The following is a 19,708-nucleotide window of genomic DNA, read 5'->3' as shown; positions in this document are numbered from 1 at the left end:
GAAGTATTTAATGGATATGTAGAAATTACACTTATGGATGTGGCAGAGCTGGGGTAACAGTTGGACTCAGAGATCTTAAAGGTCTTTTCCAAACTAAATTAATCTGTGACCTAAGTTTTAAGGGCCTTTTTAACACAGACACTTCAGAAGTTCAGAGAATGTTGATGCAATCCTTATTTTCTAAGTGGGAAATTGAGACAGAGATATTAAATGAATTATTGTTAAAAGAGTAATAAAGTAGAACATCCTAACCAATAGAACTCATTTTTTTATTTGTTTTTGTGACTGATGTATATGTAATTGCTAGTAACTAATTTCTTACTGTAAACTAAGAGGTTTTTAATAAAATCAGACAAATGACAAGGCCTACCCATGGGCCAGAGTGTTGCAGAAACTTGATTTCATATACTGCTTGATTTGGTATATTTAGGCCTTCAGTTTAGTGATATCTGAAGATACCATCTTGGTTTTCTTTTGTTGTCTTTCTTCATTGTACACTACCAGCATGACACAGAAGCTATCATCCCTTCCACCCTGATGACAAGGCAGTTCACCCAAGTGCTCCAAATATCTGTGCAAACTATTCAAACTGATCTGGTTGATTTTGCTTGGAATTAATGATGAAGCACTCACAGGAACTCTGCATCTGGAAAATGTTTTCACATGCCTACTTGATGCTGCTGGAAGTATCAGAGAAATCTAAATACTTTCTTTTGTTTAGGGAGACTGAATATGGTATTATACATGGAAGCTATTGGAGTTTTGTTAGTCTTTCCAAATACACTATCACTGAATTTTCCAAATGGGCTATTAATTGAAAGAGTTCATGACCGCTATTCAAGATTTCTATTTTTGATGGAGGGTATGTGCTTTCTTTTCTCATAGTTTTATAGTCTGTCTTGTCAAAAGGATTTGTTTAACAGAGGGTGAGAGACAGATTCCTTGCTTCTGCTAATCCTCCATGCAGGGTCAGCCAGACTTTTCCACAAGAAGCCTGGTCACCTTGAAGACCTTTCTACAGTGTAGGGTACCATTGTACCAGATCATGAGTACAGACTGAGTGTAGCCAAACACATTGTCTGTTTTTTACCAAACCTACTGTCTTTCTGAGGAAATTTATTGTCTGTTTTCTTCAGAAATAGGTAACTATTAATATATATTTTTTACTATGAAAAATATTTACCTTTCCCCCTACCTCTAAGTCCACATTTCAAAATTATCTTCCAAGAGGGCATCACAATGCTACACTGTTTCCCACCAGGGCACCTTCCCTCAAGTGCCTCTATTCTTGGGAATAAAACTACACAATAAAATGTGATAATAAAATATCACCAAACATGATAGTACAGTAATGTGTTTGTGCTTTAAACATCCATTAGCACTGTGACTTGCCTCAAAAGTTCTTTTTAAGGAGGAATTAAGGTTTTCCTTTTGTGAAAAAGGATCAATTATAAGCTATTGAGAAAATACTTTTACTTCTAAAACATTACTTGACTAGTTTCTTCATAGCTATAGTTTAAAACAATAGAGTGTCTTTCCAAAGGACACTAATTCTACCCCTTAAGTAAATATTTTCAGTGCAAGTTTACATGAAAATATCCCTGTTTTTTCTCTCCAGCTTGGTTTGCATGCAAAAAAAAAAAAAAAAAAAATTAGTAATAAACATTTTGAGAAGGCAGCAGTTGTGTGTGGCAATGAAAATGAAATTGGATCAACACAGTTTGCTATTTCCATCAGACAATGGTGTAGATCTCACTACACCTTCATGAGCATTTTTCATTAGCAAATTTGAAAGGGAAAAGAATCAATTTCACTTTTTTCCTCTGCAGTAATTCAAGTTTTGATGGAGCTTTTGTTACAGAAGTCTATTAGCAGATTTAGCACATGAACAATGACAAAACAGAGGAAAAATACTATCACAGTACAGGTAATACTTAAAAATACACTCTTAGTTAAAGGGAAGAAATGGTTATTTTGTATTTTAGGAAATAAATTCATCTCATATAATTGTCATCTTTTTTACTAAGAATTTGAGATCATGTTTGACCTGCCAAGACTGCCTGATTTATCTTTTTCCTGAATCGGGAAGAAATTATATTTCTTACTTACAAAGACACCTTTAAAATTTATAACTTTAAAAAAACAGCATCTAAAATAGTCTGTGATCCAGGCAAAACCAGATATTGATGTCTTTCCCATATTTCCCATACCACTTTATCCATCAATTGCTCAGATTTATCAATAACTCGCTTGTGTTATCTCTTGGCCTTCTAAGTGGAACCACAGAAGAACCATATATACCTTTCCATGGAAACTATTGTACAAATCTGCAGGTGTACTTGTTTCCTAGATACTGATCCCCTTTAGCATCACTTAGCAGAGGCACCTATGGCTTGTTTAGCTAGGAAGTTGAAAAATAAAAATATTTCCTGAAAACCAGCATACAACACAAGCAAAATCTAAATGTACAGACTTAACTTTTATATTTAATTGTGCACTCAAACATATTTTCCTTTGTTTTACAATTTTACTTAAATATTACTAATCTGGTAGATTCAAGTGTATACTTCAAATTATCACTCTTTCCCTCAACAAATACATATTAAATACTCTTTATATTTAATATTGGACGGACATGATGAAGCTTTGCTTACTATTATCTTTCTTTTCTACTTATAATCAGTAAAAAGGCAAAATTATTTGGGGAGTAACTGTTGCAATACACACAGGAACTTCTGTACTTGAACATACACAAATTTTTAGAATGAAAAATCATTGGAAGAAGAGAAGCATCAGAAAACTTCAAGACATCACAAAGCAGAGTAATATAACATTCCATTTCTGCCAGACTTCTTTTATTTTTCATGACATCTGGATGATCTGTCTGTGAGGCAGATCAAACTATACCAGACATATAATAAAGACTTGGTATTTTTCCCATCATTTTACATTCTTATTATGTAAAAAGTTTATTGAGGGCCATTAAAACAGAGATATTGGAAAAATGCGTCTCTACACTCTTATTTTCCTCTCATTTTTCGTCTACAATCACCTTTCATGTCACCGTGTTTCCCATTTATATTCTCTCTCTCTCCTGCTTTGTGCTCATTTCCCACTTGCTGGCCCCAGCACACTCTGATCAACAGGGCTGTTGTGAAACTTCAAAATATTTGTAAAGACCAGCTGAAAGGAAAACAGATGTTCTAAACCTCATCATAAACAGACAAATTAAGACAGCGTTCAAGACTGTTTCTCTATAATATTTTCCTTTGAGGCACTTTCTATGGTTTGCAAACACCAGATCAATTATGAGGGTGAAGTATCAAAAGCTCTCATGCAAGCATCCGCTGAAGACACACTAGATTCATCTAGAAAAAATTAATCAAAACACTTTCTTTGATGAAAACCCTGGAGAAACTTATTAAAGATATGAAATGTGCAAAAAAATAACACTGAACACCCAAACATATAAAGAGATTGTAGTGGAAATGCTAATTATGAGAAATCACAAAATGCTTGTTTCAGTACCCTAGCCAAACTCCAGTCTGAGGTTTTTAATGCCAGTTAAATCCATTGGTTGCACGAATGAAAAATGCGACAAATGAAATTTGTTTAAAACTTGAGCTTAAAACTTTAAAGGCAAATATAAACAGATTTGTTTTTTCCCTCTACTTTTGAACTGAATGCTGACTTAGCTGCAAATTATTGATAATAAGCCTCAGCCTTTGACAGTGGCAAATGGCAGATGATTTAGAAGATGAAACACAGCCCTTCAGCTCAATATAAATAAACAGCACAAAACAAACAAACAAACAAGGTTTTTTTTCTTTTTCTTCTTGGAGTTGTAATTTCTAAAATTCAGATTATGCAACATTATTATTTTATTTAAATAATAAAAATTAAAAGCTCTAATTCATACTGATATTGCCCATCCACATTAGGAGACAAAATTTTAAAAATAATTCTTAAGCAGTTTTGAAAAAAAGAAATTATAATCAATTTTTTTATTGTAGGGAGGGAGTTATCTTACACCTATGAGTCTACCTGCTCCACCCTAGCTCTCCCTTTACTTCCCAAGTAAATGGGACGTCTTCACTTGGATTAATACTTATAAATAAGTAGAAAATGATGACTAGATGAATGGAGGATTAGAAATTTTGTACTACAAGACTATTTCTGTGATTTACTTTAAACTGGAGTTATGTATTCCTGGATTGTACCTAAACCCCTTCACATTTCTCTGCACTCAATTATTTTTTTCGTTCCATACAGAGTTAACAGAATTCATAACTCAAAAATAAACCCCAAAAATTAGCTACAAAGAAATCACACACAAATTTCTTTCTTTCATTGATGCCAGATACACATTTTTCCTCAGTCCCCTTTAAAATCTGATACTAACTCTGCTTCATCCTGTTTTTCCTGAGTTGTCTGTTTGAAGATTGTAGATAAACACAGCTCCAAATTCCTCAAAGTATTCCCCCAAGTGATTTACTTTAAAATAAATGAAACCATTGGGAATCTTTGCAGACAGTTACAACTAGACGTCCCCAAACAGCCAAAAATAGAAAAGATAAGACCCCAGAGGAACTGCAAGCTAACTAAGGAAAAGCAGTTAACAGAACTAGCCAAGAACGCAGTCTAGTTCTCATAAACCCCTCCCCAATAACACTGCTACCTTACACATCTGATGATTTTGTGCTTGCACAGCCACAGTTGTGCGGTGAACTCTCAGCAGACCATTAATTCACTTCAAGACCTGAACTGACACAGCCAGCGTGGTGACGGGAGCGTACGGCTGTGGCGCACATGCAGACGCTGCAATTGAGACAAATGGTTGTGACATTATGCCCAAAAAGAATGATCAAATAATACCTAACCTCCCGTAAGAGATTAGGGGTTAGTTGCCTTACATCTCACAGCAATCTCCCCAAAAGTTATTACAGCAAGCTCACTCAATCTGGGAAAGCCTTATTAAATGCTACACACACACACACACACACACACACACACACACACACAAAGATATACAACTTACAGAAAAATAGCTCAATATAACATATTTAGTGAGGACAACCCAGATACATGAATCACCAGAAATAAGAAGTAATTGAAGAAGGAGAGGAGGAAAAAGGAAATTACATCTTAACTGACCTCCATTTTTCACCTGTTAGACATATCTTTTCATGGTTAAAAAGTTTCAATGGACTATTTCAGTAAAATAAGGTTCTCGGAAAAAATAGAATAAAACCCAGGCAAGTATGTAGGAATCAATCTTTTGTGGATTGTGACAGAGGAGCTTGCCTACCTACTTCTTCTTTGTTTATTATCTAATATCTTGAGTATGGCCCTAAGGGGACAATATAGTCTAGGATTTATTAATACTCCCAGTTACAATTTTAAGTAAGCATTTTGATTATAAAAATGATGAAAACAGACACAATGGTCCGTTTTTCTTTCTTACGATAACTTAATTCTTTTTGTTTGAACTCCCACAGGAGACTGTTCTGTTAACTTTAATGTGAATATAACTAAGCCAATAATCCCTGATGGTATTTTAATTTTAATCACTTGACACATCAAACATTGATATGTGAGGAAAAAAAAATTACATATAAATATATATATGTATATGAGTGTATATGTATGTATGAGTACGTATGTATATATGTATATGTGTGAAAGGATACAAGAAATCATATATTCTTTCTTCATCTCAGTAGTAACCAAAAGTCAATCAAATGGCTTGGTATTTATGTAATTATTTTCAATTAAAAGAAAAAGCTCAATACGCCAATAGAAATAGCACAACATTGCCTTTATCAAATGATTAGAAAATATATTCAAAAATTTATTCAGAAAATATATTCAAAAATTCAGAATAGGAGCAAGAAACAAGAAATGAGCCCAACACTTTTCTGTATCTACACCTACTACAGCATCTGAGCTGATTTCAATAATGGAATAATCACAGAAATTATAAGTGCAGATACACAAAAAGAGAGTCATAGACAGGAAGATGGTAATTTTCTATTTTAATAGTATTAAGTTAGCCATTTTCCCTGTATCCCTATATTTATCCATTTAAGATAAATAGAAACAAAAAATGTTTATAAACTTCTTTGTTGTATTTAATGGTATAACTCTCCTGTGGGTGAAGTTCCTTAAGTTGTACAGACTCTGGGGAGAGAGTCAGGTGCTTTACAGTGGCAGCTCTAGAAATCCTTGTGTTGAACAGTGAGCCACTCAAAGTAGGTAAGAGCAAAACTGCATGTATAAAGCTGCATCAACTTGTCTGATGGAGATTTTCTCTGAGGCTCAAGTAACTCTATCAAGGATTTGGAAGCCTCTTCTGTAACTGCTCTTTCAAAGAACTGCAGAAGGCTGTTTCCTAGCAAAACAAAATTGTGAGAAAAAGAAGCAGCTGATATTTCTGTGCTTAGTAGTTAGGATTCTCAAGCAGACTTCTTTTAATTCCTCTCTTAAAATGAAGTAATTCAAATCTCTATTCCTCAAAATAATCTCACTTAGTAGGCAATTAATTAAAAATTAATTAATATGTACATATGTATGTATGCATATGTAACATCGTTCCTCTCAGTGTTTAACATCCACTCAAAATGCTTTTTTTATGGACAAAAACTCATCTAAAATTTTCTTTTTCAATTATTAACCTGATCGTGACATAAAAACCCAAACCTGAACCAAACAAATCCAAACTCAACCAAATAAAGTAAGAAAAAGAAGCATCGTTCTAGGTCCGCATTTAGTTCTGTTTGAAAAAAAAAATAAATCTGTAACTCACTGACAAACTAACGTTTCCTAGGCCTTCTTTTGTCTGTTAAATCAAAAGTCTCTGACCATTTACATGAAAAATGCCTACTTCCTGGACTCTGGGTTAGTCACAAACCAGAAAAAGAGCTGTCCAGTCCTTGCTGTCTTCATCAGATGAACTTCTTTCCTGAGAGCTAGAAAGTAAATTATGACATTCCATGGTGACTCCAAAGACTCACCATGGAATTCTGAATGAGGCTTTGTAGTTGTATTTATGGAATCTGGCATCTCAGCCCTACTTATGAGGTTCATTCTGCTTAGTAAACATCAACTGTTCATAAGTGAAGTTTTTCTTCCTCATCTTCTGTCTTCATTACACAGCAACCATGTTTTCCAGTAAGAGTATCTGAACTTACTGCTGCCAGATAATTCTTGACTGGCAATTTCTTTTTAAATACAAAAAATGTTTACTTCTCAAGATGGGTTTTATTCTGATATTATCCTCTCTTCTAAGAATACTGAAAATATCCTTGCTTTTATTTCTTTCATCAATAAATGTTCATACAATCTGCTTTCCTCAAACAGTAGTCTTGAGCATTTCAAATCTAATATTATTGCACCATGGACAAAATCATGAATCAACTTCATCAACTTTCTGAAGCTTTTCTAATTTTATTAACTTCTGAATGCTTTTTTCATTTGCATATATTTAGTCTCTATATGCCCATAAAAAAATAAAAATGAATAATCAAGGAAATACTTTCTCAGAAGATCATATACCATGGAACTGTCAAACTGATCTTACTGCATTTTTAAGAATGATTGTTACTTTTGAGTAACAAATGGAATGACAAGGAGATGCCACGATTTGTATTGCTGAAGGATAGAAAAAACAGTAATTCTGAAAAAAGAATCAAAAGTCACTTAGTAAATAGCTTCCCTGTGGAGATAATTCTAATTTTATGTGTTTTACATAAAATAGCCTGTGAATTGTAGCTTAACCTTCTGCTAGCTACTGCTTGGGGTAACCTGAATTCTGTGCAGTAAGTAGGTGGGAAAACCATCTGAAATTAATGGGTATTAAACGTCTTGGCTACAGCACACAATGACTTAATATTTTAACTATTATAATTGACAGATAGCTCCCAAAACAACATCAGTGAAAGGATTATAATATAATGCAGTACCCACTATATGAGTAAAACCTCTGAGTCTTTTCCCGAGCACTGTATTTCAAGAATTCATGAGTATTTTTTCCTTTTGCTACTTGGAATGATTATTTTTCTTTGAATCTTTTTACAAGAACTGATAGTCATTAATCAGAAACTATCTAGTAATGATGTACCAGTAGCAAGACTTCTTTCTTTGCCTCCAGCAATTCTTCAAGAATCATAATTTTAAAGGTTTGTGATTCATTATACTTACATGTTTCCTATAATAAGATATTTTACCAACATAAATGAAGTAATAATATGTACATTTTCACATTTTGGGGAGGGGGATTTCACAGAATTCTCAGCTCTGCTCTGAATATCCTTTGCTTTTCTGCTTTATATACAAACACAGTCACTTACTATTTATGCTACAAAATTATGAAGTTTTTTTAGAATGGAGAGTATTGTCTGTAGATACAAAACCAAGAGGAAATAGCACAGTGAACTTCCAGTGTGTGGTTTCCTCTAGAGATAATAGCATTCCTTCTCTTGGTATGGAATCAGAGCTTTGTCTATTGAAGATGCTTATAGGTCAACATAAGTAATTTTTAACAGCAGTGCTTTTACTTCTGATAATTGTAAGCAACTTCTAAGAAGTTACCACCCCCACCCAAAAGTTCCTCAATTCCAAAATTTGCCATAGAAAATGCACAGTTTTTCATGTATAATTTATAGTAATTATAGATTTTAGATACAGGGCCATAATAACAACTTGACAACATGCATTCTCTCTTAATTTAAAATTCTTAATGTAATTTAATTAAATTGCTGTCAATTAATATCCATTATATGAGAAACAGCAAAACATACTGAACTATTAATGTGACTCAGAAAAGGAAAAAAAGAAAAGAAAAATTGCATAACACTGAGTCATCTTAGATATCCTCATTCAATGAGACAGAATTTTTGCAATTGGAAGGTTAATATGCTTTTTATATAATATTTCCAATTTAAAAAAATGTATTTTCCAAAATAAAATTGTAGTCATAATCTGAATTTTTCTCTCCTTTTTCTTTCATGATATATGACTTCAAAAGAAGTAAATAAATGTTTCCAGTAAAGAATGTACATACTCCAATATCAAAATCAATTAGAGCTCCTGACAGAATGTGAGTTTTTCATCACTATTCATACAGATAGATCCAATATTCAATGTACTGTAATGTGGCATCTCCAAAAAAGTGCTCATAAAGTTCTTATAGTCTTCCTTTGTTCCTTGATTCATTTTTACCATGTAGCTGTACAATGTACATTTCAGAATAAAAATCCAAAATTACCACAAGGAAATAAAACAAAACAAACAAACAAACAAACAAACAAAAAGTCAAATCAAGAAAAAAAACAGACAAGAAAAACTTACAATGTTCTTTAGTATTATTATCCCTTCATAACAAAACAAGAATTTCAAATAAAGTGCAGACACATGTATATAAAAAACCCTACTCCCTATGTCACAGAAATGCTATAGCAATATTTTACTGTTCTGTTGCCATTTTAATTTTTTTTCACTAAATGACCTAGCTGAAACAGATTGCTTACTGCTGTGAAGCGGCTTATATAGCACTAATATCATGTATGAAACAGATGTCTAGCTTACTTCTTATATTGTGATTATAACTGAACAGGATTCAGAGGAAGATTTTATTATGACATCAGATCTATAACAGCAAATGCTTCATGTTCTGTTGGAAAGTATCCTAGTGATAGAAAGCTCCTGGTTTTAGCTCTATAAAGCTGTGAGAAACACAAGCATCCCAAATTTCCTTCTAAAGATCAGTTTTGTCTTTTTGGATTGGACTGAATTTTGGATTACTGGCATAGTATGAGGATCAAGTAAAAGAGAGGTGAGGGGAGAAGAATAAATTCTAATAAAACCAGAAAAAGTTGTCAGCAATTTTGACAATGACTGATATGTTGGAGTTTTTATGTAAAAAAGTAAAATCGCTGAGCAGAGTGCACAGGTGGCAAACACTTTCTGTACTAAATGATTCAGATTCATAATATAATAGACATTTTATATATAAAGTGCAGTTTATTATTTATATCTGTATTTTTTCTTAAAGAGACCACCATATAGGGGAAGTAGTTTATATGAATGTAATACAGCACATAAAGGTGTCTTTTTTCTATATATTAAAAAGAAAGGTTTTCACCAATTGCTAATATGAAGTCATCATTAACTAATGTATTAAAATAATCTGACTCACTTCTTTTGTGTTTGAAGAGTTCATTTACACTTAATGATCCTGACAATCTGCAGCTCTAGGTTTTCTTTGTAGGGAATGGCAAGAATTAAGTTTCTCTATCTAATTTTCATACTCATATAGAGTAAATGCATTTGTGATAAAATAGCAATCATTGCAAGTGGAAGGAGTTTGCAAAATTCCCTTTCCTACAGTTTTTCAGTATTGCTAAGTCTATTTCTCTTTGGTTAGGGTTTTTTTTTTTTTGTTATAAAGGCACATTTTTAATGAAAACAAAATTGGAGAGTAAGCTTCGTCAAAATCCTAGTTGAACTAAAAGGAAGAAAAATATAGTACTTAAAATTTATGGTCTCCATGTAGGCTTGGAACACAAAATGTAACCTTACATAAATTAAAGTTATATTAAACCAGGCTATTTCAATGTTTCATTAGGTATTAAAAATATGATAATTTGTTTTTTATAAATCTGGACTCCTTTAAGTTGTTTTTTTGCATTGTTTTAATACACCAGGCCCACAGGACGTTCAATTTCAGCAGAAGCAAGGAGATGAAGTTACAGCTCTCCATTCATTGGCAGTGTTTGTGTAATACATTACATGAAGTATGGCAAGAATTCATAGCGGTTTTGTAATCACACAGTGTGCTGTTAATCCACAGCATTACAAACCAGGGCCAATTCAATATCAGCACTTCTGAGATTCAAGGGAAAGGTGAAATTACTGTGAAGCCCAAAGGTCCTAATTTAGCCATTACAGGAACATAAAGTTTTCTGTTGTTTATGGTCAGTGCTGCACATGAACTTACATTGAACTTCTTGAAAAGCCGACAGACTTTGGCAGATTTTTGCAGTCTCGGTGTGAGTAGTGAAGGGCACAACATGTAGATATTCAATTTGGTTTTGGTAGTCATCCAAGGATCTTCTTATGCAAGTAAATTATGGAAGTATAATTAAATCAGTATATATGATATCTAGTCATCTGTGCAACCCGACCATATGATCGCTTGTCTCCTATCATTACTCTCTGTCATAATACCACTCTTGACATACTCATTCCTTACATTGAGCCACATATATATTGTAACTCTGTTTTCTCTTGCATTTCTTGTCTGTGAACATGTAATTTTGACTTCTTTTAAATGTTACTCCCAAGTCACAGATGCTTGGAATGTGGATTACCAATATTGTGAAGTCAGAGACAAAAAGACCTTAAACTATATCATCATATTACCTTCTGGAGGACAATATTTCCCAACTGGAGATGATTTACCATTACTACCAATATTATGTCAAATTATTGAAAGGTTTTGCCTTTCAGAAAGTTAAGTGCAGATAGGCTCTTTATCAATTTTATAGTGTTTTTTGCATTTCGGGGGGAAACAGTGATTTGTTTGGGTTTATCTAAATGAAATTCTGTTGAGGTTTTAGAAGTTTGTTCAACAGATTTTTTCACTGGTCTGTCTTTTCCTAAAGAAGTTTTTATGACTAAAACCTGATAATAACACACAAAAACCCTTTAGTGACTGTCACTTGATATAATCTTATTGAAGGATATATATGTATTGAATTTCCATGTAGTAGAATTTACTCTCCTATTTTATTGAAAAATAATCACAAATTCACTGCCAATTAAAATGCAAATATAACAATTGATTTAGTTATTATACTGTAGTTTATTATGCATGATACATGTCATCATGCTTTGGTCCTGATTTAGGCTTTCTGTTTACCATATCTGCTACTGTATTGCTTAAATATAGGATTTTATTTCTTTGGAAAGTGTTTTATACATTAAGATTAGATAACCAAAAAGTATGTATCCACCTTACCAAAGGGTAAAAAAACCACCAAACAGATGAGTCAATTAATTGCATTGAAAGATATGAACAATAAAGTACTGCAGCACAAAGGAATCACTGAAGTATGTAGTTGATCTCATCACCACATAAATAACTTGCTACAAGGAGTGGTAAGGAATATTAATAAATGTAATCCAGTTTAATGAAAACTATAAAACCTGTCACTCTTGCATTTCATATATGTCTTGATAAGTCACTGAAAGGACATAAACTTTATTGTTCACTGAGATTAATTTTGGATTTTTTTTTGTAGCAGTGTTTCATTAAGTTTTTCTGAAGTTAAAGGAAAAAAGAAAACTAAATGTAATGTTTTTGCAATATACTTACCCAAAAAGTTGTTTTGGAGTTTATTATTCAATTAAATACTTTAAGAGGATATTAAAAATGTTGCAATTTAAAAGTTAAAAAATAGTTTAAAAACTTCCAAAAAACAAACCCCACCAAAACACCAAAGGCACAAACAAAAACATGGACTAGCAAATAACATTAAACCCATTGTAACTTGAAACTGTCTTGCCACCAATGTACATTATTAATGAAAAGATAGTGGGAAGGTTTTCATGTTTCAGTTGTAGGTAAGGATCTATAATGATTTTGTAGCAATTCATTATTTTTATTTGCATAATTTAGCAGCAACATAACAAATATGTTAATGAACAATTAAAGTAAATATGTTGTAATCGCAGATACAGGGACTAACATTCAAGCTAATGAAAAATAATCCATGTACTGTAGATTTTTTTCATTAAAGATACACAGGCTTAAATTACACTTTTAGACTAACTCAATAAGTTCTTACATGTATTAACTTATATATTATATATTTGCATTCAAAATCTAAACCTGCTGGACTGTGCTTGTCATTCTTTTAATTTCTTTCATTAGAATTGAAAACTGATGATTTCATGTTCTGCTTCTGGTCATAACATGTGCCTGATCCTGATCAATCTGATGGACAACTAGAAGAGTATAAGAACTTTTCATCTTTGCATGGCCTGCTTAAAAGCCATGCAAAGGCTATTTTAAAATCTACTGTCTTGCTATGAAATTGGTCCTAAGGCAGAAGGTACACATGATGTGTTGACAAAGTTATTGTTATATCCTCCCCATAGACCTCTCAGAATATTTGAAGTGCAAAGTGAACTGATACATATGATATTAACATTGTTAGTAACAACATACAGCCTTTTCACTGAGTTTGCCAAACTGAGGCTTCCTTTGGAGCTTTATTTTCACTTTGCTTAGTTCTATTGCTTTTTTTTATCTTTTTTCTTTTTTCTTTTTTCTTTTTTTTTTCCCTAATGACAAGGTATTGGAGATCTCAGGGCTACTACAAACCCCAACAAATATCAGTTAAAAAAAAAAAGCCGATCTAAAGCTGAGGCAAACCACTCTTGGGGTAAGAAAACAAGTGTGTAAGATATATAATGCATACAGTAAATTCAGATGTAACAGGAACCTACAAAAGTACATTAGAAAAGATACAACTGTAACCCAGATTGAATCCTAGGGTGAAGAAGAAGAAATTACCAACATCATAATCTTCCTGGTATGGAATTTCAGATTCTTGTAAATTGCTGCGCAACCACACAAAAACTGAAGCTGTCAACCTGAGGACCAAGGACCAAGGACCCAAAAGGATTGTTGAACATAGCACGTGAGAAAGAGATATATAATAGAATATGCAGGTATGTCTAACTGTTGTGTTAGCACTAAGACCAGTAGGATTAGACTGTAAGATTTTTTTCCTAAAATATTTAGATCTGGGCTAAAAATGATTCATTTATTGTGTTGTCAAGATTTCTGTTATACCAGCAATATATCATTGGCTTTACCTATAATCTGTTTCCTTTTTGCCCACAACAAGATTTAGTACGAAATAGTCCAGCACCTCTGAAACAGTTACAGCACGTTATTGAAACTCCAGGCTAAGTGAACCTCGAAAGACTGAACCAATCTTTCCAATGAGTATGTTTTCTGAGTTATATTTATCTAGTAGCTCCATGTCTTAACAGTCACAAAAATAATGCCTTTCAGGTGTTCCCATGATTGTACCCCTGGCTGAAAAAGATTATCAAGGAGAAAAGAAAACGAGTTTATGCAGTCACATCACTGTTCATGAAAGGTTTTAGCAATGGATTGCTCTAACCAGGATGAAAAATTACCTTTTCTGAATGCAGTAAAAGTGAGTATAGGGATTAAAAAACCACATTAATGCACACCCCAGCTTCTTAAATTGCATTTAAAACCTGAAAATAACTGAAATCCAGGAATTCAGAAAACATCAGTGCTGGTGAATCTGACCAGATGCACTCCCATTTAAAAAAAAACAAAACTCTCTCCTATCCCTAATAATAATATATTGGGGTTTGTATGAGGTGTTCATGGGATGTTGGAAGGGGGAGGCTGAATGATTGTTTCTAAGTTATTATCTTATTCTATTTACTTTTTTAATTAATTCATTGTTTCTTTTGCTGACAGCTTAGATTGTGATTCTTGATTTTACCTAGATTCATCCCATCCAGAAATTAAAGATGCTCGCCATAGGGACCAATACATATGGTGTCCTCCCACTCTGCCACTTCGAAAATTTAGCTAGGAGTTTAAGGAGCAGTGCTGATGCTTTTGCCTTTCCCTCTGGCTTTCTTAATTGCTCTTCCCTCTTGCGCTCCACAGTGAATAATAACACATGACCTTTTACTTGGTACTGCTTCGACATTGTGTTTAGTGAAGGTTCTCCCAATTATGCAGACTTCCGCAGACAGATTGCAGTGCTGACATTTCTATGGAATACCATAACTTCTGCAGCATTTTTGTTTCCAAAGGGAAAAAAACCCAAATAGAGTGAACTTTTTTCCTCCCTCTTTTTATTTGATAACACTTTTCATCATTTAATCCAGCAAAACCAGAGAGGCATTAATCTGATAACTTTGCAGTGCAATATCAAGAATTTTATCAGAAAGATTTGAAGCATATCCAAATTTAAGCTCAAGGACAGGGATACTAATTCAGAGAACTGTCATTTGCTGCTGCAGGCTATGGCTTTGTTTGCCTGACACCTTCTCAGTGCTTTTATTACCATACAGCTAAGTTGTGTACCCAGCATGAGCTGACATCTTTCCAGTTCATTGATTTCAGAACTGTATCTGAACACATTCATTCAACAAAAATAATCCCTGAACTCTACAGTTCTTCCTAACAATTTGATTAAATCACAATAGAAGAGCAACTGACCTGAGGGATAGTATTGATGCTAAAATTAAGTACAATAACATATTTAAATGCTTTTGTTGTTTTTCTACAACATCGGGTGCTGAAAAAAAAATAACAACCGTATAACTCAAACTATTCTTACGTAGCATGTGAACATGAAGAAAGTATTAAGATTAATGTGACACCAAAAATTGCTTTAAGTAAAATACTAAACAGGATATTTGTGATTACATCACAATAAAACTAAAAAAATAAAATACATGAAGTGGATAGCTATCAAGAAGAATCCGTTTTTGTCTATATATAAATTATACATGTCATAGAACCTAAACATGTGAAGGAATGCACATTAGTTATACTTGGTTTATATGTGGTCAGATTGACTTGCTTTGTCACAGTCACAGATCATACTTTCAATTTTTTCATAACCTGAGAGACAACTACTTAATAACACATGATTTTCTTCTGAATGTGAGTCTACATAATTTTTAGCACATATATGTTTGTTTAATATTTCAGTAGTTTACTTTCTGGGCTAAGGTTGTAATAAATTGGAGCATGTGAAGGGCAACAAACTCAAAGTTACTGGGAAGAAAAACCCATGAAGAATGTTTTGTAAAGACTTCCATAGGATCCCCCACAACATCCTTCTCTCTGAGTTGGAGACATATGGATTTGATACGTGGACTGCTGGATGAGGAACTGGCTGGATGTCCCCAAAGATCAGAGACAAGGGATGTCCCTCAGGGGTTACCAGTGGGATGAGAAATGTTTAATATCTTCATCAATGACATAGACAGTGGGGTTGAGATCACTCTCAGCAAATTTTTGGACATCAGACTGAAGTGGTGCCATTGACACAGCTATGGCATGAGATATAATCTGAGGGTCCTGGACAAGCTTGAGGTATGGGCCTATAGGAACTTCATGAAGTTTAGCAAAGCCAAATGCAGTGTGCTGCACCTGAACTGGGGCAAGGCTCAATATCAACACAGGCTGTCAGATGAATGGATTGAGAGCAGGTTTTGGGGTTGCTGGTGAGTGAGAGGTTGGACTTGACCCTGCAATTTGTTCTTGTAGCCTCGAAATCCAATCATATCCTGGACTGCATCAAAAGTAAGGTGGCCAGCAGAGTGAGGGGATTCTGCTCCTCTGTTTTCATGAGACTCCATTTGGAGTGCTGCATCCAGCTCTGGGGTTCTCAGCACAGGAGAGCAGGTCCAGAAGCCACAAAACTGATCAGAGATGGAATAACACCCCTGTGAGGCCAGGCTGAGATAGCTGGGGTGTTCAGCCTGAAGAGAAGGGTACAGGGAGATGTTAATTCAGACTTGCCTCTTACAGGGAGCTTATAAGAAAGATGGGGGCAGAGTTTTAGTAGGTCTGGTTGAGATAGGAATTGTAATGGTTCTAAACTAAAAGAGAGGCAATTCTGAGTAGAATTAAGGAAGAAATCTTTTACAGTGAGGATGGTGAAACACTGGAACAGGTTGCTGAAAGTGGAGGTAGATGTCACATCCCTGGGAGTGTCTAAGGTCAGGATGGATAGGATTCTGAGCAAGCTGGTCCAGTGGAAGATGCCTGTGCTCACTTCAGGGGAATTGGGGTAGATTACCTTCAAAAGTCCTTCCACCAGTGGAAGTTATTCTGTGATTCTCTGGATCTTTTATTCTATGATCCTATGTTTCTGTGATTCTGTGGTTCTGTACTATTCTGAATGACATAAAGATGAGGGCAACGTGCATGTCATCAGTGGACTTCTGCCGCTGGCTAAGTCACATTCTCAAAACACAATTTCCTTAGAAAAACTGGGCTACCTAATTTTCAGACATCCTACTTTCATAAACAAATTCTTATAATTATTCTCAAGAATCTTCTGAATCAACACTGTAGGCTCCTTAACACTACCATATGAATGATTAAATCAGCTAAGGAGGCACTACCATTATCATTTACTGATTTTTGTGGGATTTTTCTGCAGTGGTCATCATCACATGTACAAATTTCACAAAATCCTGAGAGTTAAACTTAATGTTTTCCCTGTGAGATAAAAAGTATTGAAACTTTTATAAGATTTATAAGTTTATAAAAGTAATAAAACTTTTAGTATAGAATTATATAACAAATATAGTAACTCAGAGAGGAACATGGACCATACTTTAACTCAGAATGTGTACCTGATCTATAGCTTCTGTTATGTAAAAAAACCCCAAAAAACCAGAAAAACCCAAACAAGAGCAAAACCACTCCCACAAGCAACTTCCCCACCCTACCATTGAAAAAGAAGGTTAAAATAAAATAAATTAAAATACAATATAAACAAAAAAATACATATCAGAAAAATATATTGCTGCCGTTTAAATATAGATATACCATAAATCAGTGAAACAGAATATACATTAATTTTTTTTTGCTTATCAACAACACTGTGTAACACATTTATCTTTACCTCCAAGTATGAAAGAACTACTCAAAAAATCATCATAGAAAGTATAAAGAGGTTTAAGAGGAGAAAAGTACACTGTATCACCTAATAAAATTTCATTTTAGTTCTTTTTCATTTTAATCAAAGCCCCACTGAGATTTCAATTTGGAAAAAGGCACTGTGAGAGATTCTATAAAATGAAGACAGTTTATTTACAATAATCCAAGATACAAACAACTGTTAGCAGAACATCAGAAATTACATCCCCACTGTCTATTGTAAAAAAACTAAACCAACAACACAGTAATAAACTCTGAAAAGATTGGAGGCTTTGTTTTGTTAAAATGACCAGGGCATCCCAGGTTGAATCTTTAACATCCAGTGCCCTATATTGCATGAATCATGCATTATGAATCTTTAGCCATTAACTACCATGATAATTTTTTTTTCTCCAAACAGCATATTCTTTATGCCCTCTAAGTGTAAAATATATATATATATTATATATTTAATTGTTTTTAAGTCATCAGAACATTGTTTTCACAAGTAAGAAACATGTCAGGTAGAAAACTTTATAGTTGCTTCAGACTCTATATAGCAGAGGTTTGAAGGCATTAGATACAACCCAAGCATTTGTTAGGTGAGCTTGGAATTAAGATACTGAGATGTTCTTCCTCTGCAGTATGACAACATATGTCATTATTACAACTTCCTATATAGCAAAAGCCATAAGAACTATATAAAATTTGATTAAAGTTTTTGTGTGTTGAGTCCTTATTCATCAAATATCTCTGGGAGGAATCATTCTATATGTTCTGCAAAATGGAACAAATATATTACTTAATTGAGGAATATATTTTATTTTAGCTAGAAACACCAATTTAGAATTTGATTTCCGTGTTAGAATGCCTGTTATATTGTCCCATTGGATTAATTTAATTGGAAATTAAGTGAATTTTAGAGGGAAAAAATCCACAGCACCATTTATTCACTACACCCTATCTCTCTTTAGCATGATGAGCAGATAGCTAAAGTAATAGGTACTTTAACATATATTTATTTATTGCAAATGTATTGGTGTGTGGGAAAGAGAGTAAATCCCCTTTCAAAATATATTTGGTAGTCTATTGCAGCCATCTTAATTAAAAAGGCAGAACTCAGATCCTTTTGGAAATACAGTCTACTGTGAGGTAACTGTTGATTTATGAATATCAAACTATTCAACCATATTGTAAATTTTTCAGCTGGAGGATGTTTGAGTGTATCAACTTATACAGCAATTTTACAAGAGAACACTTAGCCTTTCCTCTAAACTTTAATTTTTCCATCTGTTAGCATTTGTCATGATGTCAGGCAAGACTAGACTATGAGGCATCTATTGCTTTAGTATTGTATGCAAATATCCACTTTCTCTGTAATGGTTTTATTTCTTCGTGTTGAATGTATAGTGATAAAACAGGATTGAAATGTTGCTACGAGAAAACAGCTGGGCAGGCTGTGCAGCACTGTTAAATGTGTGTGTGTGTGTGTGTGTGTGTGTGTGTGTGTGTTTGTGTTTCCTCACCGCTCCCTTTACAGGCAACCTTTGATACAAACACACATCCACCTCCACCAGTATGCAATTTACTCAATTTTTTATCTGTCTGCTGAGATCTGCTGGTTCTTTTCCACTTGCCATGTCAGAATTACACTTGATTGGTGCTGGCCCTGGGTCTCTAGTAGAGATGAGACAAGTCACAAGTGGGATTACCATATAGATGTGGGGTAAGTCAGGGCATCAGAGCTGGCTACCTCCTACTGGGTGAGGTAGGCCAGCTACCTTTTCCCCTGGGCTCTGGGAAAAGAGAGGTGCAGGTCCCCACTGCACAACAAAGAATGGCACCTGACCCCCTTTTCTTGTGGTCCAATGTGACAGGAGAAGGAGCAAATTATTTCTTGTGGTGTTAACTACCTGGGGAATTTGCTGAGCTTCTTTTCTCACATGGCTCTGTGTAGATCAGACATCCATGACCTCAATTTTA

The sequence above is a fragment of the Melospiza melodia genome, chromosome 1 (genome assembly GCF_035770615.1).
Source record: "Melospiza melodia melodia isolate bMelMel2 chromosome 1, bMelMel2.pri, whole genome shotgun sequence".
Lineage (NCBI taxonomy): Eukaryota > Metazoa > Chordata > Aves > Passeriformes > Passerellidae > Melospiza > Melospiza melodia.
The sequence above is the reverse complement of the archived record's forward strand: the minus strand, read 5'-3'. Positions refer to the sequence as shown.